General features: G+C 47.2%; 53 non-coding genes and 1 pseudogene across 53 annotated transcripts; all 54 read right to left on the bottom strand.

Moving 5' to 3' along the window:
* Positions 1-3: 3 nt before the first annotated feature.
* LOC138553012 (5S ribosomal RNA) lies at positions 4-122 on the bottom strand. Its single transcript, XR_011296689.1, has one exon. It is a non-coding gene; the product is annotated as a 5S ribosomal RNA (ribosomal RNA).
* A 106-nt stretch (positions 123-228) lies between these two features.
* Positions 229-347, bottom strand: LOC138553000 (5S ribosomal RNA). The gene has a single exon (XR_011296678.1). It is a non-coding gene; the product is annotated as a 5S ribosomal RNA (ribosomal RNA).
* A 666-nt stretch (positions 348-1013) lies between these two features.
* LOC138552989 (5S ribosomal RNA) lies at positions 1014-1132 on the bottom strand. Its single transcript, XR_011296667.1, has one exon. It is a non-coding gene; the product is annotated as a 5S ribosomal RNA (ribosomal RNA).
* Positions 1133-1238: 106 nt separating this feature from the next.
* Positions 1239-1357, bottom strand: LOC138552977 (5S ribosomal RNA). Its single transcript, XR_011296655.1, has one exon. It is a non-coding gene; the product is annotated as a 5S ribosomal RNA (ribosomal RNA).
* A 106-nt stretch (positions 1358-1463) lies between these two features.
* LOC138552772 (5S ribosomal RNA) lies at positions 1464-1582 on the bottom strand. Its single transcript, XR_011296450.1, has one exon. It is a non-coding gene; the product is annotated as a 5S ribosomal RNA (ribosomal RNA).
* A 107-nt stretch (positions 1583-1689) lies between these two features.
* LOC138552966 (5S ribosomal RNA) lies at positions 1690-1808 on the bottom strand. Its single transcript, XR_011296644.1, has one exon. It is a non-coding gene; the product is annotated as a 5S ribosomal RNA (ribosomal RNA).
* A 463-nt stretch (positions 1809-2271) lies between these two features.
* LOC138552955 (5S ribosomal RNA) lies at positions 2272-2390 on the bottom strand. The gene has a single exon (XR_011296633.1). It is a non-coding gene; the product is annotated as a 5S ribosomal RNA (ribosomal RNA).
* Positions 2391-2496: 106 nt separating this feature from the next.
* Positions 2497-2615, bottom strand: LOC138552998 (5S ribosomal RNA). Its single transcript, XR_011296676.1, has one exon. It is a non-coding gene; the product is annotated as a 5S ribosomal RNA (ribosomal RNA).
* A 106-nt stretch (positions 2616-2721) lies between these two features.
* On the bottom strand, positions 2722-2840 carry LOC138552771 (5S ribosomal RNA). The gene has a single exon (XR_011296449.1). It is a non-coding gene; the product is annotated as a 5S ribosomal RNA (ribosomal RNA).
* A 107-nt stretch (positions 2841-2947) lies between these two features.
* On the bottom strand, positions 2948-3066 carry LOC138552944 (5S ribosomal RNA). The gene has a single exon (XR_011296622.1). It is a non-coding gene; the product is annotated as a 5S ribosomal RNA (ribosomal RNA).
* Positions 3067-3529: 463 nt separating this feature from the next.
* LOC138552933 (5S ribosomal RNA) lies at positions 3530-3648 on the bottom strand. Its single transcript, XR_011296611.1, has one exon. It is a non-coding gene; the product is annotated as a 5S ribosomal RNA (ribosomal RNA).
* Positions 3649-3754: 106 nt separating this feature from the next.
* On the bottom strand, positions 3755-3873 carry LOC138552737 (5S ribosomal RNA). Its single transcript, XR_011296415.1, has one exon. It is a non-coding gene; the product is annotated as a 5S ribosomal RNA (ribosomal RNA).
* A 656-nt stretch (positions 3874-4529) lies between these two features.
* LOC138553162 (5S ribosomal RNA) lies at positions 4530-4648 on the bottom strand. The gene has a single exon (XR_011296838.1). It is a non-coding gene; the product is annotated as a 5S ribosomal RNA (ribosomal RNA).
* A 106-nt stretch (positions 4649-4754) lies between these two features.
* Positions 4755-4873, bottom strand: LOC138552922 (5S ribosomal RNA). Its single transcript, XR_011296600.1, has one exon. It is a non-coding gene; the product is annotated as a 5S ribosomal RNA (ribosomal RNA).
* A 106-nt stretch (positions 4874-4979) lies between these two features.
* LOC138552911 (5S ribosomal RNA) lies at positions 4980-5098 on the bottom strand. Its single transcript, XR_011296589.1, has one exon. It is a non-coding gene; the product is annotated as a 5S ribosomal RNA (ribosomal RNA).
* A 666-nt stretch (positions 5099-5764) lies between these two features.
* On the bottom strand, positions 5765-5883 carry LOC138552900 (5S ribosomal RNA). Its single transcript, XR_011296578.1, has one exon. It is a non-coding gene; the product is annotated as a 5S ribosomal RNA (ribosomal RNA).
* A 106-nt stretch (positions 5884-5989) lies between these two features.
* On the bottom strand, positions 5990-6108 carry LOC138552889 (5S ribosomal RNA). Its single transcript, XR_011296567.1, has one exon. It is a non-coding gene; the product is annotated as a 5S ribosomal RNA (ribosomal RNA).
* Positions 6109-6214: 106 nt separating this feature from the next.
* Positions 6215-6333, bottom strand: LOC138552770 (5S ribosomal RNA). The gene has a single exon (XR_011296448.1). It is a non-coding gene; the product is annotated as a 5S ribosomal RNA (ribosomal RNA).
* A 107-nt stretch (positions 6334-6440) lies between these two features.
* LOC138552878 (5S ribosomal RNA) lies at positions 6441-6559 on the bottom strand. Its single transcript, XR_011296556.1, has one exon. It is a non-coding gene; the product is annotated as a 5S ribosomal RNA (ribosomal RNA).
* Positions 6560-7022: 463 nt separating this feature from the next.
* Positions 7023-7141, bottom strand: LOC138552866 (5S ribosomal RNA). The gene has a single exon (XR_011296544.1). It is a non-coding gene; the product is annotated as a 5S ribosomal RNA (ribosomal RNA).
* A 106-nt stretch (positions 7142-7247) lies between these two features.
* Positions 7248-7366, bottom strand: LOC138552997 (5S ribosomal RNA). The gene has a single exon (XR_011296675.1). It is a non-coding gene; the product is annotated as a 5S ribosomal RNA (ribosomal RNA).
* A 106-nt stretch (positions 7367-7472) lies between these two features.
* Positions 7473-7591, bottom strand: LOC138552769 (5S ribosomal RNA). The gene has a single exon (XR_011296447.1). It is a non-coding gene; the product is annotated as a 5S ribosomal RNA (ribosomal RNA).
* Positions 7592-7698: 107 nt separating this feature from the next.
* Positions 7699-7817, bottom strand: LOC138552855 (5S ribosomal RNA). The gene has a single exon (XR_011296533.1). It is a non-coding gene; the product is annotated as a 5S ribosomal RNA (ribosomal RNA).
* A 463-nt stretch (positions 7818-8280) lies between these two features.
* LOC138552844 (5S ribosomal RNA) lies at positions 8281-8399 on the bottom strand. The gene has a single exon (XR_011296522.1). It is a non-coding gene; the product is annotated as a 5S ribosomal RNA (ribosomal RNA).
* A 106-nt stretch (positions 8400-8505) lies between these two features.
* Positions 8506-8624, bottom strand: LOC138552736 (5S ribosomal RNA). The gene has a single exon (XR_011296414.1). It is a non-coding gene; the product is annotated as a 5S ribosomal RNA (ribosomal RNA).
* Positions 8625-9280: 656 nt separating this feature from the next.
* Positions 9281-9399, bottom strand: LOC138553161 (5S ribosomal RNA). The gene has a single exon (XR_011296837.1). It is a non-coding gene; the product is annotated as a 5S ribosomal RNA (ribosomal RNA).
* A 106-nt stretch (positions 9400-9505) lies between these two features.
* LOC138552833 (5S ribosomal RNA) lies at positions 9506-9624 on the bottom strand. Its single transcript, XR_011296511.1, has one exon. It is a non-coding gene; the product is annotated as a 5S ribosomal RNA (ribosomal RNA).
* A 106-nt stretch (positions 9625-9730) lies between these two features.
* Positions 9731-9849, bottom strand: LOC138552822 (5S ribosomal RNA). Its single transcript, XR_011296500.1, has one exon. It is a non-coding gene; the product is annotated as a 5S ribosomal RNA (ribosomal RNA).
* Positions 9850-10515: 666 nt separating this feature from the next.
* Positions 10516-10634, bottom strand: LOC138552811 (5S ribosomal RNA). The gene has a single exon (XR_011296489.1). It is a non-coding gene; the product is annotated as a 5S ribosomal RNA (ribosomal RNA).
* A 106-nt stretch (positions 10635-10740) lies between these two features.
* On the bottom strand, positions 10741-10859 carry LOC138552800 (5S ribosomal RNA). The gene has a single exon (XR_011296478.1). It is a non-coding gene; the product is annotated as a 5S ribosomal RNA (ribosomal RNA).
* A 106-nt stretch (positions 10860-10965) lies between these two features.
* LOC138552768 (5S ribosomal RNA) lies at positions 10966-11084 on the bottom strand. Its single transcript, XR_011296446.1, has one exon. It is a non-coding gene; the product is annotated as a 5S ribosomal RNA (ribosomal RNA).
* Positions 11085-11191: 107 nt separating this feature from the next.
* LOC138552789 (5S ribosomal RNA) lies at positions 11192-11310 on the bottom strand. Its single transcript, XR_011296467.1, has one exon. It is a non-coding gene; the product is annotated as a 5S ribosomal RNA (ribosomal RNA).
* Positions 11311-11773: 463 nt separating this feature from the next.
* Positions 11774-11882, bottom strand: LOC138553175 (5S ribosomal RNA; annotated as a pseudogene).
* A 106-nt stretch (positions 11883-11988) lies between these two features.
* Positions 11989-12107, bottom strand: LOC138552504 (5S ribosomal RNA). The gene has a single exon (XR_011296186.1). It is a non-coding gene; the product is annotated as a 5S ribosomal RNA (ribosomal RNA).
* A 106-nt stretch (positions 12108-12213) lies between these two features.
* On the bottom strand, positions 12214-12332 carry LOC138552623 (5S ribosomal RNA). Its single transcript, XR_011296303.1, has one exon. It is a non-coding gene; the product is annotated as a 5S ribosomal RNA (ribosomal RNA).
* Positions 12333-12439: 107 nt separating this feature from the next.
* On the bottom strand, positions 12440-12558 carry LOC138552778 (5S ribosomal RNA). Its single transcript, XR_011296456.1, has one exon. It is a non-coding gene; the product is annotated as a 5S ribosomal RNA (ribosomal RNA).
* A 463-nt stretch (positions 12559-13021) lies between these two features.
* Positions 13022-13140, bottom strand: LOC138552735 (5S ribosomal RNA). The gene has a single exon (XR_011296413.1). It is a non-coding gene; the product is annotated as a 5S ribosomal RNA (ribosomal RNA).
* A 106-nt stretch (positions 13141-13246) lies between these two features.
* LOC138552767 (5S ribosomal RNA) lies at positions 13247-13365 on the bottom strand. The gene has a single exon (XR_011296445.1). It is a non-coding gene; the product is annotated as a 5S ribosomal RNA (ribosomal RNA).
* Positions 13366-14031: 666 nt separating this feature from the next.
* On the bottom strand, positions 14032-14150 carry LOC138552755 (5S ribosomal RNA). The gene has a single exon (XR_011296433.1). It is a non-coding gene; the product is annotated as a 5S ribosomal RNA (ribosomal RNA).
* A 106-nt stretch (positions 14151-14256) lies between these two features.
* Positions 14257-14375, bottom strand: LOC138552744 (5S ribosomal RNA). The gene has a single exon (XR_011296422.1). It is a non-coding gene; the product is annotated as a 5S ribosomal RNA (ribosomal RNA).
* A 106-nt stretch (positions 14376-14481) lies between these two features.
* On the bottom strand, positions 14482-14600 carry LOC138552766 (5S ribosomal RNA). Its single transcript, XR_011296444.1, has one exon. It is a non-coding gene; the product is annotated as a 5S ribosomal RNA (ribosomal RNA).
* A 107-nt stretch (positions 14601-14707) lies between these two features.
* Positions 14708-14826, bottom strand: LOC138552733 (5S ribosomal RNA). The gene has a single exon (XR_011296411.1). It is a non-coding gene; the product is annotated as a 5S ribosomal RNA (ribosomal RNA).
* A 463-nt stretch (positions 14827-15289) lies between these two features.
* LOC138552722 (5S ribosomal RNA) lies at positions 15290-15408 on the bottom strand. The gene has a single exon (XR_011296400.1). It is a non-coding gene; the product is annotated as a 5S ribosomal RNA (ribosomal RNA).
* A 106-nt stretch (positions 15409-15514) lies between these two features.
* LOC138552996 (5S ribosomal RNA) lies at positions 15515-15633 on the bottom strand. Its single transcript, XR_011296674.1, has one exon. It is a non-coding gene; the product is annotated as a 5S ribosomal RNA (ribosomal RNA).
* A 106-nt stretch (positions 15634-15739) lies between these two features.
* On the bottom strand, positions 15740-15858 carry LOC138552765 (5S ribosomal RNA). Its single transcript, XR_011296443.1, has one exon. It is a non-coding gene; the product is annotated as a 5S ribosomal RNA (ribosomal RNA).
* A 107-nt stretch (positions 15859-15965) lies between these two features.
* LOC138552711 (5S ribosomal RNA) lies at positions 15966-16084 on the bottom strand. Its single transcript, XR_011296389.1, has one exon. It is a non-coding gene; the product is annotated as a 5S ribosomal RNA (ribosomal RNA).
* A 463-nt stretch (positions 16085-16547) lies between these two features.
* Positions 16548-16666, bottom strand: LOC138552700 (5S ribosomal RNA). Its single transcript, XR_011296378.1, has one exon. It is a non-coding gene; the product is annotated as a 5S ribosomal RNA (ribosomal RNA).
* A 106-nt stretch (positions 16667-16772) lies between these two features.
* On the bottom strand, positions 16773-16891 carry LOC138552734 (5S ribosomal RNA). The gene has a single exon (XR_011296412.1). It is a non-coding gene; the product is annotated as a 5S ribosomal RNA (ribosomal RNA).
* A 106-nt stretch (positions 16892-16997) lies between these two features.
* LOC138552689 (5S ribosomal RNA) lies at positions 16998-17116 on the bottom strand. Its single transcript, XR_011296367.1, has one exon. It is a non-coding gene; the product is annotated as a 5S ribosomal RNA (ribosomal RNA).
* Positions 17117-17782: 666 nt separating this feature from the next.
* LOC138552601 (5S ribosomal RNA) lies at positions 17783-17901 on the bottom strand. The gene has a single exon (XR_011296281.1). It is a non-coding gene; the product is annotated as a 5S ribosomal RNA (ribosomal RNA).
* A 106-nt stretch (positions 17902-18007) lies between these two features.
* Positions 18008-18126, bottom strand: LOC138552677 (5S ribosomal RNA). Its single transcript, XR_011296356.1, has one exon. It is a non-coding gene; the product is annotated as a 5S ribosomal RNA (ribosomal RNA).
* A 106-nt stretch (positions 18127-18232) lies between these two features.
* LOC138552665 (5S ribosomal RNA) lies at positions 18233-18351 on the bottom strand. The gene has a single exon (XR_011296345.1). It is a non-coding gene; the product is annotated as a 5S ribosomal RNA (ribosomal RNA).
* A 666-nt stretch (positions 18352-19017) lies between these two features.
* LOC138552600 (5S ribosomal RNA) lies at positions 19018-19136 on the bottom strand. Its single transcript, XR_011296280.1, has one exon. It is a non-coding gene; the product is annotated as a 5S ribosomal RNA (ribosomal RNA).
* A 106-nt stretch (positions 19137-19242) lies between these two features.
* LOC138552654 (5S ribosomal RNA) lies at positions 19243-19361 on the bottom strand. The gene has a single exon (XR_011296334.1). It is a non-coding gene; the product is annotated as a 5S ribosomal RNA (ribosomal RNA).
* Positions 19362-19457: the final 96 nt, after the last annotated feature.

The following is a 19457-nucleotide window of genomic DNA, read 5'->3' as shown; positions in this document are numbered from 1 at the left end:
AAAAGCCTACAGCACCTGGTATTCCCAGGCGGTCTCCCATCCAGGTACTAACTAGGCCCGACACTGCTTAGCTTCCGAGATCAGACGAGATCGGGCGCATTCAGTGTGGTGTGGCCGTAGGCTCTGGGCCTAGTGAGTTTTGTACTTTTAAGCATCTAGTCGGCTAGACCTTGCAGTTTTGAAAGGCAATTGAGAAATGGCTCACTTCCTGAACTTGGAGCACAAAAAAGCCTACAGCACCTGGTATTCCCAGGCGGTCTCCCATCCAGGTACTAACTAGGCCCGACACTGCTTAGCTTCCGAGATCAGACGAGATCGGGCGCATTCAGTGTGGTGTGGCCGTAGGCTCTGGTCCTAGTGAGTTTTGTACTTTTAAGCATCTAGTCGGCTAGACCTTGCAGTTTTGAAAGGCAATTGAGAAATGGCTCACTTCCTGAACTTGGAGCACAAAAAAGCCTACAGCACCTGGTATTCCCAGGCGGTCTCCCATCCAGGTACTAACTAGGCCCGACACTGCTTAGTGTGGTGTGGCCGTAGGCTCTAGAAATGCTAAGAATATTACTCTTATGCATTTGCATTTAGTAAGCTAAGCCATGCAGCCACTTGCAACATGATACCACGCTCATCGCTCGATCAGCGCTCGATCAGGCTCGATCAGGCGAGATATATAAGACTGGTGGGCCCATTCAGGACTCCTATGTCTGGTAGGATAACTTTAATCCATCCATCCTGTTTCTGTTGCAGGGAGGTGGAGAGAACAATCAACACAATAACGGCTTTCTTTCATGCCTCTTGAAGGACTCAATATTCTCTGTACTGCATTACATGTGAAAGTCGATTTATTACCCATGAACACACTACCTGTATGCTAATTATATGTAAATAGGTAGCTCCAGCCCTCATAATGCTGTCCAACATTTCCGCTATAAAACGGGATACAATTATTTTGGAAACATACCAAATTTGAAAAGTAATTGAGAAGTTGCGCAATTACTAATCATGGAGCACAAAATAGCCTACAGCACCTGGTATTCCCAGGCGGTCTCCCATCCAGGTACTAACTAGGCCCGACACTGCTTAGCTTCCGAGATCAGACGAGATCGGGCGCATTCAGTGTGGTGTGGCCGTAGGCTCTGGGCCTAGTGAGTTTTGTACTTTTAAGCATCTAGTCGGCTAGACCTTGCAGTTTTGAAAGGCAATTGAGAAATGGCTCACTTCCTGAACTTGGAGCACAAAAAAGCCTACAGCACCTGGTATTCCCAGGCGGTCTCCCATCCAGGTACTAACTAGGCCCGACACTGCTTAGCTTCCGAGATCAGACGAGATCGGGCGCATTCAGTGTGGTGTGGCCGTAGGCTCTGGGCCTAGTGAGTTTTGTACTTTTAAGCATCTAGTCGGCTAGACCTTGCAGTTTTGAAAGGCAATTGAGAAATGGCTCACTTCCTGAACTTGGAGCACAAAAAAGCCTACAGCACCTGGTATTCCCATGCGGTCTCCCATCCAGGTACTAACTAGGCCCGACACTGCTTAGCTTCCGAGATCAGACGAGATCAGGCGCATTCAGTGTGGTGTGGCCGTAGGCTCTGGGCCTAGTGAGTTTTGTACTTTTAAGCATCTAGTCGGCTAGACCTTGCAGTTTTGAAAGGCAATTGAGAAATGGCTCACTTCCTGAACTTGGAGCAAAAAAAAAGCCTACAGCACCTGGTATTCCCAGGCGGTCTCCCATCCAGGTACTAACTAGGCCCGACACTGCTTAGCTTCCGAGATCAGACGAGATCGGGCGCATTCAGTGTGGTGTGGCCGTAGGCTCTAGAAATGCTAAGAATATTACTCTTATGCATTTGCATTTAGTAAGCTAAGCCATGCAGCCACTTGCAACATGATACCACGCTCATCGCTCGATCAGGCTCGATCAGGCGAGATATATAAGACTGGTGGGCCCATTCAGGACTCCTATGTCTGGTAGGATAACTTTAATCCATCCATCCTGTTTCTGTTGCAGGGAGGTGGAGAGAACAATCAACACAATAACGGCTTTCTTTCATGCCTCTTGAAGGACTCAATATTCTCTGTACTGCATTACATGTGAAAGTCGATTTATTACCCATGAACACACTACCTGTATGCTAATTATATGTAAATAGGTAGCTCCAGCCCTCATAATGCTGTCCAACATTTCCGCTATAAAACGGGATACAATTATTTTGGAAACATACCAAATTTGAAAAGTAATTGAGAAGTTGCGCAATTACTAATCATGGAGCACAAAATAGCCTACAGCACCTGGTATTCCCAGGCGGTCTCCCATCCAGGTACTAACTAGGCCCGACACTGCTTAGCTTCCGAGATCAGACGAGATCGGGCGCATTCAGTGTGGTGTGGCCGTAGGCTCTGGGCCTAGTGAGTTTTGTACTTTTAAGCATCTAGTCGGCTAGACCTTGCAGTTTTGAAAGGCAATTGAGAAATGGCTCACTTCCTGAACTTGGAGCACAAAAAAGCCTACAGCACCTGATATTCCCAGGCGGTCTCCCATCCAGGTACTAACTAGGCCCGCCACTGCTTAGCTTCCGAGATCAGACGAGATCGGGCGCATTCAGTGTGGTGTGGCCGTAGGCTCTGGGCCTAGTGAGTTTTGTACTTTTAAGCATCTAGTCGGCTAGACCTTGCAGTTTTGAAAGGCAATTGAGAAATGGCTCACTTCCTGAACTTGGAGCACAAAAAAGCCTACAGCACCTGGTATTCCCATGCGGTCTCCCATCCAGGTACTAACTAGGCCCGACACTGCTTAGCTTCCGAGATCAGACGAGATCAGGCGCATTCAGTGTGGTGTGGCCGTAGGCTCTGGGCCTAGTGAGTTTTGTACTTTTAAGCATCTAGTCGGCTAGACCTTGCAGTTTTGAAAGGCAATTGAGAAATGGCTCACTTCCTGAACTTGGAGCAAAAAAAAAGCCTACAGCACCTGGTATTCCCAGGCGGTCTCCCATCCAGGTACTAACTAGGCCCGACACTGCTTAGCTTCCGAGATCAGACGAGATCGGGCGCATTCAGTGTGGTGTGGCCGTAGGCTCTAGAAATGCTAAGAATATTACTCTTATGCATTTGCATTTAGTAAGCTAAGCCATGCAGCCACTTGCAACATGATACCACGCTCATCGCTCGATCAGGCTCGATCAGGCGAGATATATAAGACTGGTGGGCCCATTCAGGACTCCTATGTCTGGTAGGATAACTTTAATCCATCCATCCTGTTTCTGTTGCAGGGAGGTGGAGAGAACAATCAACACAATAACGGCTTTCTTTCATGCCTCTTGAAGGACTCAATATTCTCTGTACTGCATTACATGTGAAAGTCGATTTATTACCCATGAACACACTACCTGTATGCTAATTATATGTAAATAGGTAGCTCCAGCCCTCATAATGCTGTCCAACATTTCCGCTATAAAACGGGATACAATTATTTTGGAAACATACCAAATTTGAAAAGTAATTGAGAAGTTGCGCAATTACTAATCATGGAGCACAAAATAGCCTACAGCACCTGGTATTCCCAGGCGGTCTCCCATCCAGGTACTAACTAGGCCCGACACTGCTTAGCTTCCGAGATCAGACGAGATCGGGCGCATTCAGTGTGGTGTGGCCGTAGGCTCTGGGCCTAGTGAGTTTTGTACTTTTAAGCATCTAGTCGGCTAGACCTTGCAGTTTTGAAAGGCAATTGAGAAATGGCTCACTTCCTGAACTTGGAGCACAAAAAAGCCTACAGCACCTGGTATTCCCAGGCGGTCTCCCATCCAGGTACTAACTAGGCCCGACACTGCTTAGCTTCCGAGATCAGACGAGATCGGGCGCATTCAGTGTGGTGTGGCCGTAGGTTCTGGGCCTAGTGAGTTTTGTACTTTTAAGCATCTAGTCGGCTAGACCTTGCAGTTTTGAAAGGCAATTGAGAAATGGCTCACTTCCTGAACTTGGAGCACAAAAAAGCCTACAGCACCTGGTATTCCCAGGCGGTCTCCCATCCAGGTACTAACTAGGCCCGACACTGCTTAGTGTGGTGTGGCCGTAGGCTCTAGAAATGCTAAGAATATTACTCTTATGCATTTGCATTTAGTAAGCTAAGCCATGCAGCCACTTGCAACATGATACCACGCTCATCGCTCGATCAGCGCTCGATCAGGCGAGATATATAAGACTGGTGGGCCCATTCAGGACTCCTATGTCTGGTAGGATAACTTTAATCCATCCATCCTGTTTCTGTTGCAGGGAGGTGGAGAGAACAATCAACACAATAACGGCTTTCTTTCATGCCTCTTGAAGGACTCAATATTCTCTGTACTGCATTACATGTGAAAGTCGATTTATTACCCATGAACACACTACCTGTATGCTAATTATATGTAAATAGGTAGCTCCAGCCCTCATAATGCTGTCCAACATTTCCGCTATAAAACGGGATACAATTATTTTGGAAACATACCAAATTTGAAAAGTAATTGAGAAGTTGCGCAATTACTAATCATGGAGCACAAAATAGCCTACAGCACCTGGTATTCCCAGGCGGTCTCCCATCCAGGTACTAACTAGGCCCGACACTGCTTAGCTTCTGAGATCATACGAGATCGGGCGCATTCAGTGTGGTGTGGCCGTAGGCTCTGGGCCTAGTGAGTTTTGTACTTTTAAGCATCTAGTCGGCTAGACCTTGCAGTTTTGAAAGGCAATTGAGAAATGGCTCACTTCCTGAACTTGGAGCACAAAAAAGCCTACAGCACCTGGTATTCCCAGGCGGTCTCCCATCCAGGTACTAACTAGGCCCGACACTGCTTAGCTTCCGAGATCAGACGAGATCGGGCGCATTCAGTGTGGTGTGGCCGTAGGCTCTGGGCCTAGTGAGTTTTGTACTTTTAAGCATCTAGTCGGCTAGACCTTGCAGTTTTGAAAGGCAATTGAGAAATGGCTCACTTCCTGAACTTGGAGCACAAAAAAGCCTACAGCACCTGGTATTCCCAGGCGGTCTCCCATCCAGGTACTAACTAGGCCCGACACTGCTTAGCTTCCGAGATCAGACGAGATCGGGCGCATTCAGTGTGGTGTGGCCGTAGGCTCTGGTCCTAGTGAGTTTTGTACTTTTAAGCATCTAGTCGGCTAGACCTTGCAGTTTTGAAAGGCAATTGAGAAATGGCTCACTTCCTGAACTTGGAGCACAAAAAAGCCTACAGCACCTGGTATTCCCAGGCGGTCTCCCATCCAGGTACTAACTAGGCCCGACACTGCTTAGTGTGGTGTGGCCGTAGGCTCTAGAAATGCTAAGAATATTACTCTTATGCATTTGCATTTAGTAAGCTAAGCCATGCAGCCACTTGCAACATGATACCACGCTCATCGCTCGATCAGCGCTCGATCAGGCTCGATCAGGCGAGATATATAAGACTGGTGGGCCCATTCAGGACTCCTATGTCTGGTAGGATAACTTTAATCCATCCATCCTGTTTCTGTTGCAGGGAGGTGGAGAGAACAATCAACACAATAACGGCTTTCTTTCATGCCTCTTGAAGGACTCAATATTCTCTGTACTGCATTACATGTGAAAGTCGATTTATTACCCATGAACACACTACCTGTATGCTAATTATATGTAAATAGGTAGCTCCAGCCCTCATAATGCTGTCCAACATTTCCGCTATAAAACGGGATACAATTATTTTGGAAACATACCAAATTTGAAAAGTAATTGAGAAGTTGCGCAATTACTAATCATGGAGCACAAAATAGCCTACAGCACCTGGTATTCCCAGGCGGTCTCCCATCCAGGTACTAACTAGGCCCGACACTGCTTAGCTTCCGAGATCAGACGAGATCGGGCGCATTCAGTGTGGTGTGGCCGTAGGCTCTGGGCCTAGTGAGTTTTGTACTTTTAAGCATCTAGTCGGCTAGACCTTGCAGTTTTGAAAGGCAATTGAGAAATGGCTCACTTCCTGAACTTGGAGCACAAAAAAGCCTACAGCACCTGGTATTCCCAGGCGGTCTCCCATCCAGGTACTAACTAGGCCCGACACTGCTTAGCTTCCGAGATCAGACGAGATCGGGCGCATTCAGTGTGGTGTGGCCGTAGGCTCTGGGCCTAGTGAGTTTTGTACTTTTAAGCATCTAGTCGGCTAGACCTTGCAGTTTTGAAAGGCAATTGAGAAATGGCTCACTTCCTGAACTTGGAGCACAAAAAAGCCTACAGCACCTGGTATTCCCATGCGGTCTCCCATCCAGGTACTAACTAGGCCCGACACTGCTTAGCTTCCGAGATCAGACGAGATCAGGCGCATTCAGTGTGGTGTGGCCGTAGGCTCTGGGCCTAGTGAGTTTTGTACTTTTAAGCATCTAGTCGGCTAGACCTTGCAGTTTTGAAAGGCAATTGAGAAATGGCTCACTTCCTGAACTTGGAGCAAAAAAAAAGCCTACAGCACCTGGTATTCCCAGGCGGTCTCCCATCCAGGTACTAACTAGGCCCGACACTGCTTAGCTTCCGAGATCAGACGAGATCGGGCGCATTCAGTGTGGTGTGGCCGTAGGCTCTAGAAATGCTAAGAATATTACTCTTATGCATTTGCATTTAGTAAGCTAAGCCATGCAGCCACTTGCAACATGATACCACGCTCATCGCTCGATCAGGCTCGATCAGGCGAGATATATAAGACTGGTGGGCCCATTCAGGACTCCTATGTCTGGTAGGATAACTTTAATCCATCCATCCTGTTTCTGTTGCAGGGAGGTGGAGAGAACAATCAACACAATAACGGCTTTCTTTCATGCCTCTTGAAGGACTCAATATTCTCTGTACTGCATTACATGTGAAAGTCGATTTATTACCCATGAACACACTACCTGTATGCTAATTATATGTAAATAGGTAGCTCCAGCCCTCATAATGCTGTCCAACATTTCCGCTATAAAACGGGATACAATTATTTTGGAAACATACCAAATTTGAAAAGTAATTGAGAAGTTGCGCAATTACTAATCATGGAGCACAAAATAGCCTACAGCACCTGGTATTCCCAGGCGGTCTCCCATCCAGGTACTAACTAGGCCCGACACTGCTTAGCTTCCGAGATCAGACGAGATCGGGCGCATTCAGTGTGGTGTGGCCGTAGGCTCTGGGCCTAGTGAGTTTTGTACTTTTAAGCATCTAGTCGGCTAGACCTTGCAGTTTTGAAAGGCAATTGAGAAATGGCTCACTTCCTGAACTTGGAGCACAAAAAAGCCTACAGCACCTGATATTCCCAGGCGGTCTCCCATCCAGGTACTAACTAGGCCCGCCACTGCTTAGCTTCCGAGATCAGACGAGATCGGGCGCATTCAGTGTGGTGTGGCCGTAGGCTCTGGGCCTAGTGAGTTTTGTACTTTTAAGCATCTAGTCGGCTAGACCTTGCAGTTTTGAAAGGCAATTGAGAAATGGCTCACTTCCTGAACTTGGAGCACAAAAAAGCCTACAGCACCTGGTATTCCCATGCGGTCTCCCATCCAGGTACTAACTAGGCCCGACACTGCTTAGCTTCCGAGATCAGACGAGATCAGGCGCATTCAGTGTGGTGTGGCCGTAGGCTCTGGGCCTAGTGAGTTTTGTACTTTTAAGCATCTAGTCGGCTAGACCTTGCAGTTTTGAAAGGCAATTGAGAAATGGCTCACTTCCTGAACTTGGAGCAAAAAAAAAGCCTACAGCACCTGGTATTCCCAGGCGGTCTCCCATCCAGGTACTAACTAGGCCCGACACTGCTTAGCTTCCGAGATCAGACGAGATCGGGCGCATTCAGTGTGGTGTGGCCGTAGGCTCTAGAAATGCTAAGAATATTACTCTTATGCATTTGCATTTAGTAAGCTAAGCCATGCAGCCACTTGCAACATGATACCACGCTCATCGCTCGATCAGGCTCGATCAGGCGAGATATATAAGACTGGTGGGCCCATTCAGGACTCCTATGTCTGGTAGGATAACTTTAATCCATCCATCCTGTTTCTGTTGCAGGGAGGTGGAGAGAACAATCAACACAATAACGGCTTTCTTTCATGCCTCTTGAAGGACTCAATATTCTCTGTACTGCATTACATGTGAAAGTCGATTTATTACCCATGAACACACTACCTGTATGCTAATTATATGTAAATAGGTAGCTCCAGCCCTCATAATGCTGTCCAACATTTCCGCTATAAAACGGGATACAATTATTTTGGAAACATACCAAATTTGAAAAGTAATTGAGAAGTTGCGCAATTACTAATCATGGAGCACAAAATAGCCTACAGCACCTGGTATTCCCAGGCGGTCTCCCATCCAGGTACTAACTAGGCCCGACACTGCTTAGCTTCCGAGATCAGACGAGATCGGGCGCATTCAGTGTGGTGTGGCCGTAGGCTCTGGGCCTAGTGAGTTTTGTACTTTTAAGCATCTAGTCGGCTAGACCTTGCAGTTTTGAAAGGCAATTGAGAAATGGCTCACTTCCTGAACTTGGAGCACAAAAAAGCCTACAGCACCTGGTATTCCCAGGCGGTCTCCCATCCAGGTACTAACTAGGCCCGACACTGCTTAGCTTCCGAGATCAGACGAGATCGGGCGCATTCAGTGTGGTGTGGCCGTAGGTTCTGGGCCTAGTGAGTTTTGTACTTTTAAGCATCTAGTCGGCTAGACCTTGCAGTTTTGAAAGGCAATTGAGAAATGGCTCACTTCCTGAACTTGGAGCACAAAAAAGCCTACAGCACCTGGTATTCCCAGGCGGTCTCCCATCCAGGTACTAACTAGGCCCGACACTGCTTAGTGTGGTGTGGCCGTAGGCTCTAGAAATGCTAAGAATATTACTCTTATGCATTTGCATTTAGTAAGCTAAGCCATGCAGCCACTTGCAACATGATACCACGCTCATCGCTCGATCAGCGCTCGATCAGGCGAGATATATAAGACTGGTGGGCCCATTCAGGACTCCTATGTCTGGTAGGATAACTTTAATCCATCCATCCTGTTTCTGTTGCAGGGAGGTGGAGAGAACAATCAACACAATAACGGCTTTCTTTCATGCCTCTTGAAGGACTCAATATTCTCTGTACTGCATTACATGTGAAAGTCGATTTATTACCCATGAACACACTACCTGTATGCTAATTATATGTAAATAGGTAGCTCCAGCCCTCATAATGCTGTCCAACATTTCCGCTATAAAACGGGATACAATTATTTTGGAAACATACCAAATTTGAAAAGTAATTGAGAAGTTGCGCAATTACTAATCATGGAGCACAAAATAGCCTACAGCACCTGGTATTCCCAGGCGGTCTCCCATCCAGGTACTAACTAGGCCCGACACTGCTTAGCTTCTGAGATCATACGAGATCGGGCGCATTCAGTGTGGTGTGGCCGTAGGCTCTGGGCCTAGTGAGTTTTGTACTTTTAAGCATCTAGTCGGCTAGACCTTGCAGTTTTGAAAGGCAATTGAGAAATGGCTCACTTCCTGAACTTGGAGCACAAAAAAGCCTACAGCACCTGGTATTCCCAGGCGGTCTCCCATCCAGGTACTAACTAGGCCCGACACTGCTTAGCTTCCGAGATCAGACGAGATCGGGCGCATTCAGTGTGGTGTGGCCGTAGGCTCTGGGCCTAGTGAGTTTTGTACTTTTAAGCATCTAGTCGGCTAGACCTTGCAGTTTTGAAAGGCAATTGAGAAATGGCTCACTTCCTGAACTTGGAGCACAAAAAAGCCTACAGCACCTGGTATTCCCAGGCGGTCTCCCATCCAGGTACTAACTAGGCCCGACACTGCTTAGCTTCCGAGATCAGACGAGATCGGGCGCATTCAGTGTGGTGTGGCCGTAGGCTCTGGTCCTAGTGAGTTTTGTACTTTTAAGCATCTAGTCGGCTAGACCTTGCAGTTTTGAAAGGCAATTGAGAAATGGCTCACTTCCTGAACTTGGAGCACAAAAAAGCCTACAGCACCTGGTATTCCCAGGCGGTCTCCCATCCAGGTACTAACTAGGCCCGACACTGCTTAGTGTGGTGTGGCCGTAGGCTCTAGAAATGCTAAGAATATTACTCTTATGCATTTGCATTTAGTAAGCTAAGCCATGCAGCCACTTGCAACATGATACCACGCTCATCGCTCGATCAGCGCTCGATCAGGCTCGATCAGGCGAGATATATAAGACTGGTGGGCCCATTCAGGACTCCTATGTCTGGTAGGATAACTTTAATCCATCCATCCTGTTTCTGTTGCAGGGAGGTGGAGAGAACAATCAACACAATAACGGCTTTCTTTCATGCCTCTTGAAGGACTCAATATTCTCTGTACTGCATTACATGTGAAAGTCGATTTATTACCCATGAACACACTACCTGTATGCTAATTATATGTAAATAGGTAGCTCCAGCCCTCATAATGCTGTCCAACATTTCCGCTATAAAACGGGATACAATTATTTTGGAAACATACCAAATTTGAAAAGTAATTGAGAAGTTGCGCAATTACTAATCATGGAGCACAAAATAGCCTACAGCACCTGGTATTCCCAGGCGGTCTCCCATCCAGGTACTAACTAGGCCCGACACTGCTTAGCTTCCGAGATCAGACGAGATCGGGCGCATTCAGTGTGGTGTGGCCGTAGGCTCTGGGCCTAGTGAGTTTTGTACTTTTAAGCATCTAGTCGGCTAGACCTTGCAGTTTTGAAAGGCAATTGAGAAATGGCTCACTTCCTGAACTTGGAGCACAAAAAAGCCTACAGCACCTGGTATTCCCAGGCGGTCTCCCATCCAGGTACTAACTAGGCCCGACACTGCTTAGCTTCCGAGATCAGACGAGATCGGGCGCATTCAGTGTGGTGTGGCCGTAGGCTCTGGGCCTAGTGAGTTTTGTACTTTTAAGCATCTAGTCGGCTAGACCTTGCAGTTTTGAAAGGCAATTGAGAAATGGCTCACTTCCTGAACTTGGAGCACAAAAAAGCCTACAGCACCTGGTATTCCCATGCGGTCTCCCATCCAGGTACTAACTAGGCCCGACACTGCTTAGCTTCCGAGATCAGACGAGATCAGGCGCATTCAGTGTGGTGTGGCCGTAGGCTCTGGGCCTAGTGAGTTTTGTACTTTTAAGCATCTAGTCGGCTAGACCTTGCAGTTTTGAAAGGCAATTGAGAAATGGCTCACTTCCTGAACTTGGAGCAAAAAAAAAGCCTACAGCACCTGGTATTCCCAGGCGGTCTCCCATCCAGGTACTAACTAGGCCCGACACTGCTTAGCTTCCGAGATCAGACGAGATCGGGCGCATTCAGTGTGGTGTGGCCGTAGGCTCTAGAAATGCTAAGAATATTACTCTTATGCATTTGCATTTAGTAAGCTAAGCCATGCAGCCACTTGCAACATGATACCACGCTCATCGCTCGATCAGGCTCGATCAGGCGAGATATATAAGACTGGTGGGCCCATTCAGGACTCCTATGTCTGGTAGGATAACTTTAATCCATCCATCCTGTTTCTGTTGCAGGGAGGTGGAGAGAACAATCAACACAATAACGGCTTTCTTTCATGCCTCTTGAAGGACTCAATATTCTCTGTACTGCATTACATGTGAAAGTCGATTTATTACCCATGAACACACTACCTGTATGCTAATTATATGTAAATAGGTAGCTCCAGCCCTCATAATGCTGTCCAACATTTCCGCTATAAAACGGGATACAATTATTTTGGAAACATACCAAATTTGAAAAGTAATTGAGAAGTTGCGCAATTACTAATCATGGAGCACAAAATAGCCTACAGCACCTGGTATTCCCAGGCGGTCTCCCATCCAGGTACTAACTAGGCCCGACACTGCTTAGCTTCCGAGATCGGGCGCATTCAGTGTGGTGTGGCCGTAGGCTCTGGGCCTAGTGAGTTTTGTACTTTTAAGCATCTAGTCGGCTAGACCTTGCAGTTTTGAAAGGCAATTGAGAAATGGCTCACTTCCTGAACTTGGAGCACAAAAAAGCCTACAGCACCTGATATTCCCAGGCGGTCTCCCATCCAGGTACTAACTAGGCCCGACACTGCTTAGCTTCCGAGATCAGACGAGATCGGGCGCATTCAGTGTGGTGTGGCCGTAGGCTCTGGGCCTAGTGAGTTTTGTACTTTTAAGCATCTAGTCGGCTAGACCTTGCAGTTTTGAAAGGCAATTGAGAAATGGCTCACTTCCTGAACTTGGAGCACAAAAAAGCCTACAGCACCTGGTATTCCCATGCGGTCTCCCATCCAGGTACTAACTAGGCCCAACACTGCTTAGCTTCCGAGATCAGACGAGATCAGGCGCATTCAGTGTGGTGTGGCCGTAGGCTCTGGGCCTAGTGAGTTTTGTACTTTTAAGCATCTAGTCGGCTAGACCTTGCAGTTTTGAAAGGCAATTGAGAAATGGCTCACTTCCTGAACTTGGAGCAAAAAAAAAGCCTACAGCACCTGGTATTCCCAGGCGGTCTCCCATCCAGGTACTAACTAGGCCCGACACTGCTTAGCTTCCGAGATCAGACGAGATCGGGCGCATTCAGTGTGGTGTGGCCGTAGGCTCTAGAAATGCTAAGAATATTACTCTTATGCATTTGCATTTAGTAAGCTAAGCCATGCAGCCACTTGCAACATGATACCACGCTCATCGCTCGATCAGGCTCGATCAGGCGAGATATATAAGACTGGTGGGCCCATTCAGGACTCCTATGTCTGGTAGGATAACTTTAATCCATCCATCCTGTTTCTGTTGCAGGGAGGTGGAGAGAACAATCAACACAATAACTGCTTTCTTTCATGCCTCTTGAAGGACTCAATATTCTCTGTACTGCATTACATGTGAAAGTCGATTTATTACCCATGAACACACTACCTGTATGCTAATTATATGTAAATAGGTAGCTCCAGCCCTCATAATGTTGTCCAACATTTCCGCTATAAAACGGGATACAATTATTTTGGAAACATACCAAATTTGAAAAGTAATTGAGAAGTTGTGCAATTACTAATCATGGAGCACAAAATAGCCTACAGCACCTGGTATTCCCAGGCGGTCTCCCATCCAGGTACTAACTAGGCCCGACACTGCTTAGCTTCCGAGATCAGACGAGATCGGGCGCATTCAGTGTGGTGTGGCCGTAGGTTCTGGGCCTAGTGAGTTTTGTACTTTTAAGCATCTAGTCGGCTAGACCTTGCAGTTTTGAAAGGCAATTGAGAAATGGCTCACTTCCTGAACTTGGAGCACAAAAAAGCCTACAGCACCTGGTATTCCCAGGCGGTCTCCCATCCAGGTACTAACTAGGCCCGACACTGCTTAGCTTCCGAGATCAGACGAGATCGGGCGCATTCAGTGTGGTGTGGCCGTAGGCTCTGGTCCTAGTGAGTTTTGTACTTTTAAGCATCTAGTCGGCTAGACCTTGCAGTTTTGAAAGGCAATTGAGAAATGGCTCACTTCCTGAACTTGGAGCACAAAAAAGCCTACAGCACCTGGTATTCCCAGGCGGTCTCCCATCCAGGTACTAACTAGGCCCGACACTGCTTAGTGTGGTGTGGCCGTAGGCTCTAGAAATGCTAAGAATATTACTCTTATGCATTTGCATTTAGTAAGCTAAGCCATGCAGCCACTTGCAACATGATACCACGCTCATCGCTCGATCAGCGCTCGATCAGGCTCGATCAGGCGAGATATATAAGACTGGTGGGCCCATTCAGGACTCCTATGTCTGGTAGGATAACTTTAATCCATCCATCCTGTTTCTGTTGCAGGGAGGTGGAGAGAACAATCAACACAATAACGGCTTTCTTTCATGCCTCTTGAAGGACTCAATATTCTCTGTACTGCATTACATGTGAAAGTCGATTTATTACCCATGAACACACTACCTGTATGCTAATTATATGTAAATAGGTAGCTCCAGCCCTCATAATGCTGTCCAACATTTCCGCTATAAAACGGGATACAATTATTTTGGAAACATACCAAATTTGAAAAGTAATTGAGAAGTTGCGCAATTACTAATCATGGAGCACAAAATAGCCTACAGCACCTGGTATTCCCAGGCGGTCTCCCATCCAGGTACTAACTAGGCCCGACACTGCTTAGCTTCCGAGATCAGACGAGATCGGGCGCATTCAGTGTGGTGTGGCCGTAGGCTCTGGGCCTAGTGAGTTTTGTACTTTTAAGCATCTAGTCGGCTAGACCTTGCAGTTTTGAAAGGCAATTGAGAAATGGCTCACTTCCTGAACTTGGAGCACAAAAAAGCCTACAGCACCTGGTATTCCCAGGCGGTCTCCCATCCAGGTACTAACTAGGCCCGACACTGCTTAGCTTCCGAGATCAGACGAGATCGGGCGCATTCAGTGTGGTGTGGCCGTAGGCTCTGGGCCTAGTGAGTTTTGTACTTTTAAGCATCTAGTCGGCTAGACCTTGCAGTTTTGAAAGGCAATTGAGAAATGGCTCACTTCCTGAACTTGGAGCACAAAAAAGCCTACAGCACCTGGTATTCCCATGCGGTCTCCCATCCAGGTACTAACTAGGCCCGACACTGCTTAGCTTCCGAGATCAGACGAGATCAGGCGCATTCAGTGTGGTGTGGCCGTAGGCTCTGGGCCTAGTGAGTTTTGTACTTTTAAGCATCTAGTCGGCTAGACCTTGCAGTTTTGAAAGGCAATTGAGAAATGGCTCACTTCCTGAACTTGGAGCAAAAAAAAAGCCTACAGCACCTGGTATTCCCAGGCGGTCTCCCATCCAGGTACTAACTAGGCCCGACACTGCTTAGCTTCCGAGATCAGACGAGATCGGGCGCATTCAGTGTGGTGTGGCCGTAGGCTCTAGAAATGCTAAGAATATTACTCTTATGCATTTGCATTTAGTAAGCTAAGCCATGCAGCCACTTGCAACATGATACCACGCTCATCGCTCGATCAGGCTCGATCAGGCGAGATATATAAGACTGGTGGGCCCATTCAGGACTCCTATGTCTGGTAGGATAACTTTAATCCATCCATCCTGTTTCTGTTGCAGGGAGGTGGAGAGAACAATCAACACAATAACGGCTTTCTTTCATGCCTCTTGAAGGACTCAATATTCTCTGTACTGCATTACATGTGAAAGTCGATTTATTACCCATGAACACACTACCTGTATGCTAATTATATGTAAATAGGTAGCTCCAGCCCTCATAATGCTGTCCAACATTTCCGCTATAAAACGGGATACAATTATTTTGGAAACATACCAAATTTGAAAAGTAATTGAGAAGTTGCGCAATTACTAATCATGGAGCACAAAATAGCCTACAGCACCTGGTATTCCCAGGCGGTCTCCCATCCAGGTACTAACTAGGCCCGACACTGCTTAGCTTCCGAGATCAGACGAGATCGGGCGCATTCAGTGTGGTGTGGCCGTAGGCTCTGGGCCTAGTGAGTTTTGTACTTTTAAGCATCTAGTCGGCTAGACCTTGCAGTTTTGAAAGGCAATTGAGAAATGGCTCACTTCCTGAACTTGGAGCACAAAAAAGCCTACAGCACCTGATATTCCCAGGCGGTCTCCCATCCAGGTACTAACTAGGCCCGCCACTGCTTAGCTTCCGAGATCAGACGAGATCGGGCGCATTCAGTGTGGTGTGGCCGTAGGCTCTGGGCCTAGTGAGTTTTGTACTTTTAAGCATCTAGTCGGCTAGACCTTGCAGTTTTGAAAGGCAATTGAGAAATGGCTCACTTCCTGAACTTGGAGCACAAAAAAGCCTACAGCACCTGGTATTCCCATGCGGTCTCCCATCCAGGTACTAACTAGGCCCGACACTGCTTAGCTTCCGAGATCAGACGAGATCAGGCGCATTCAGTGTGGTGTGGCCGTAGGCTCTGGGCCTAGTGAGTTTTGTACTTTTAAGCATCTAGTCGGCTAGACCTTGCAGTTTTGAAAGGCAATTGAGAAATGGCTCACTTCCTGAACTTGGAGCAAAAAAAAAGCCTACAGCACCTGGTATTCCCAGGCGGTCTCCCATCCAGGTACTAACTAGGCCCGACACTGCTTAGCTTCCGAGATCAGACGAGATCGGGCGCATTCAGTGTGGTGTGGCCGTAGGCTCTAGAAATGCTAAGAATATTACTCTTATGCATTTGCATTTAGTAAGCTAAGCCATGCAGCCACTTGCAACATGATACCACGCTCATCGCTCGATCAGGCTCGATCAGGCGAGATATATAAGACTGGTGGGCCCATTCAGGACTCCTATGTCTGGTAGGATAACTTTAATCCATCCATCCTGTTTCTGTTGCAGGGAGGTGGAGAGAACAATCAACACAATAACGGCTTTCTTTCATGCCTCTTGAAGGACTCAATATTCTCTGTACTGCATTACATGTGAAAGTCGATTTATTACCCATGAACACACTACCTGTATGCTAATTATATGTAAATAGGTAGCTCCAGCCCTCATAATGCTGTCCAACATTTCCGCTATAAAACGGGATACAATTATTTTGGAAACATACCAAATTTGAAAAGTAATTGAGAAGTTGCGCAATTACTAATCATGGAGCACAAAATAGCCTACAGCACCTGGTATTCCCAGGCGGTCTCCCATCCAGGTACTAACTAGGCCCGACACTGCTTAGCTTCCGAGATCAGACGAGATCGGGCGCATTCAGTGTGGTGTGGCCGTAGGCTCTGGGCCTAGTGAGTTTTGTACTTTTAAGCATCTAGTCGGCTAGACCTTGCAGTTTTGAAAGGCAATTGAGAAATGGCTCACTTCCTGAACTTGGAGCACAAAAAAGCCTACAGCACCTGGTATTCCCAGGCGGTCTCCCATCCAGGTACTAACTAGGCCCGACACTGCTTAGCTTCCGAGATCAGACGAGATCGGGCGCATTCAGTGTGGTGTGGCCGTAGGTTCTGGGCCTAGTGAGTTTTGTACTTTTAAGCATCTAGTCGGCTAGACCTTGCAGTTTTGAAAGGCAATTGAGAAATGGCTCACTTCCTGAACTTGGAGCACAAAAAAGCCTACAGCACCTGGTATTCCCAGGCGGTCTCCCATCCAGGTACTAACTAGGCCCGACACTGCTTAGCTTCCGAGATCAGACGAGATCGGGCGCATTCAGTGTGGTGTGGCCGTAGGCTCTGGTCCTAGTGAGTTTTGTACTTTTAAGCATCTAGTCGGCTAGACCTTGCAGTTTTGAAAGGCAATTGAGAAATGGCTCACTTCCTGAACTTGGAGCACAAAAAAGCCTACAGCACCTGGTATTCCCAGGCGGTCTCCCATCCAGGTACTAACTAGGCCCGACACTGCTTAGTGTGGTGTGGCCGTAGGCTCTAGAAATGCTAAGAATATTACTCTTATGCATTTGCATTTAGTAAGCTAAGCCATGCAGCCACTTGCAACATGATACCACGCTCATCGCTCGATCAGCGCTCGATCAGGCTCGATCAGGCGAGATATATAAGACTGGTGGGCCCATTCAGGACTCCTATGTCTGGTAGGATAACTTTAATCCATCCATCCTGTTTCTGTTGCAGGGAGGTGGAGAGAACAATCAACACAATAACGGCTTTCTTTCATGCCTCTTGAAGGACTCAATATTCTCTGTACTGCATTACATGTGAAAGTCGATTTATTACCCATGAACACACTACCTGTATGCTAATTATATGTAAATAGGTAGCTCCAGCCCTCATAATGCTGTCCAACATTTCCGCTATAAAACGGGATACAATTATTTTGGAAACATACCAAATTTGAAAAGTAATTGAGAAGTTGCGCAATTACTAATCATGGAGCACAAAATAGCCTACAGCACCTGGTATTCCCAGGCGGTCTCCCATCCAGGTACTAACTAGGCCCGACACTGCTTAGCTTCCGAGATCATACGAGATCGGGCGCATTCAGTGTGGTGTGGCCGTAGGCTCTGGGCCTAGTGAGTTTTGTACTTTTAAGCATCTAGTCGGCTAGACCTTGCAGTTTTGAAAGGCAATTGAGAAATGGCTCACTTCCTGAACTTGGAGCACAAAAAAGCCTACAGCACCTGGTATTCCCAGGCGGTCTCCCATCCAGGTACTAACTAGGCCCGACACTGCTTAGCTTCCGAGATCAGACGAGATCGGGCGCATTCAGTGTGGTGTGGCCGTAGGCTCTGGGCCTAGTGAGTTTTGTACTTTTAAGCATCTAGTCGGCTAGACCTTGCAGTTTTGAAAGGCAATTGAGAAATGGCTCACTTCCTGAACTTGGAGCACAAAAAAGCCTACAGCACCTGGTATTCCCAGGCGGTCTCCCATCCAGGTACTAACTAGGCCCGACACTGCTTAGCTTCCGAGATCAGACGAGATCGGGCGCATTCAGTGTGGTGTGGCCGTAGGCTCTGGTCCTAGTGAGTTTTGTACTTTTAAGCATCTAGTCGGCTAGACCTTGCAGTTTTGAAAGGCAATTGAGAAATGGCTCACTTCCTGAACTTGGAGCACAAAAAAGCCTACAGCACCTGGTATTCCCAGGCGGTCTCCCATCCAGGTACTAACTAGGCCCGACACTGCTTAGTGTGGTGTGGCCGTAGGCTCTAGAAATGCTAAGAATATTACTCTTATGCATTTGCATTTAGTAAGCTAAGCCATGCAGCCACTTGCAACATGATACCACGCTCATCGCTCGATCAGCGCTCGATCAGGCTCGATCAGGCGAGATATATAAGACTGGTGGGCCCATTCAGGACTCCTATGTCTGGTAGGATAACTTTAATCCATCCATCCTGTTTCTGTTGCAGGGAGGTGGAGAGAACAATCAACACAATAACGGCTTTCTTTCATGCCTCTTGAAGGACTCAATATTCTCTGTACTGCATTACATGTGAAAGTCGATTTATTACCCATGAACACACTACCTGTATGCTAATTATATGTAAATAGGTAGCTCCAGCCCTCATAATGCTGTCCAACATTTCCGCTATAAAACGGGATACAATTATTTTGGAAACATACCAAATTTGAAAAGTAATTGAGAAGTTGCGCAATTACTAATCATGGAGCACAAAATAGCCTACAGCACCTGGTATTCCCAGGCGGTCTCCCATCCAGGTACTAACTAGGCCCGACACTGCTTAGCTTCCGAGATCATACGAGATCGGGCGCATTCAGTGTGGTGTGGCCGTAGGCTCTGGGCCTAGTGAGTTTTGTACTTTTAAGCATCTAGTCGGCTAGACCTTGCAGTTTTGAAAGGCAATTGAGAAATGGCTCACTTCCTGAACTTGGAGCACAAAAAAGCCTACAGCACCTGGTATTCCCAGGCGGTCTCCCATCCAGGTACTAACTAGGCCCGACACTGCTTAGCTTCCGAGATCAGACGAGATCGGGCGCATTCAGTGTGGTGTGGCCGTAGGCTCTGGGCCTAGTGAGTTTTGTACTTTTAAGCATCTAGTCGGCTAGACCTTGCAGTTTTGAAAGGCAATTGAGAAATGGCTCACTTCCTGAACTTGG

Source organism: Ambystoma mexicanum, unplaced genomic scaffold (assembly GCF_040938575.1).
Source record: "Ambystoma mexicanum isolate Mex_15411 unplaced genomic scaffold, UKY_AmexF1_1 Mex_scaf106, whole genome shotgun sequence".
Taxonomy (NCBI): domain Eukaryota; kingdom Metazoa; phylum Chordata; class Amphibia; order Caudata; family Ambystomatidae; genus Ambystoma; species Ambystoma mexicanum.
This window is presented reverse-complemented; position numbering and strand designations above follow the sequence as displayed.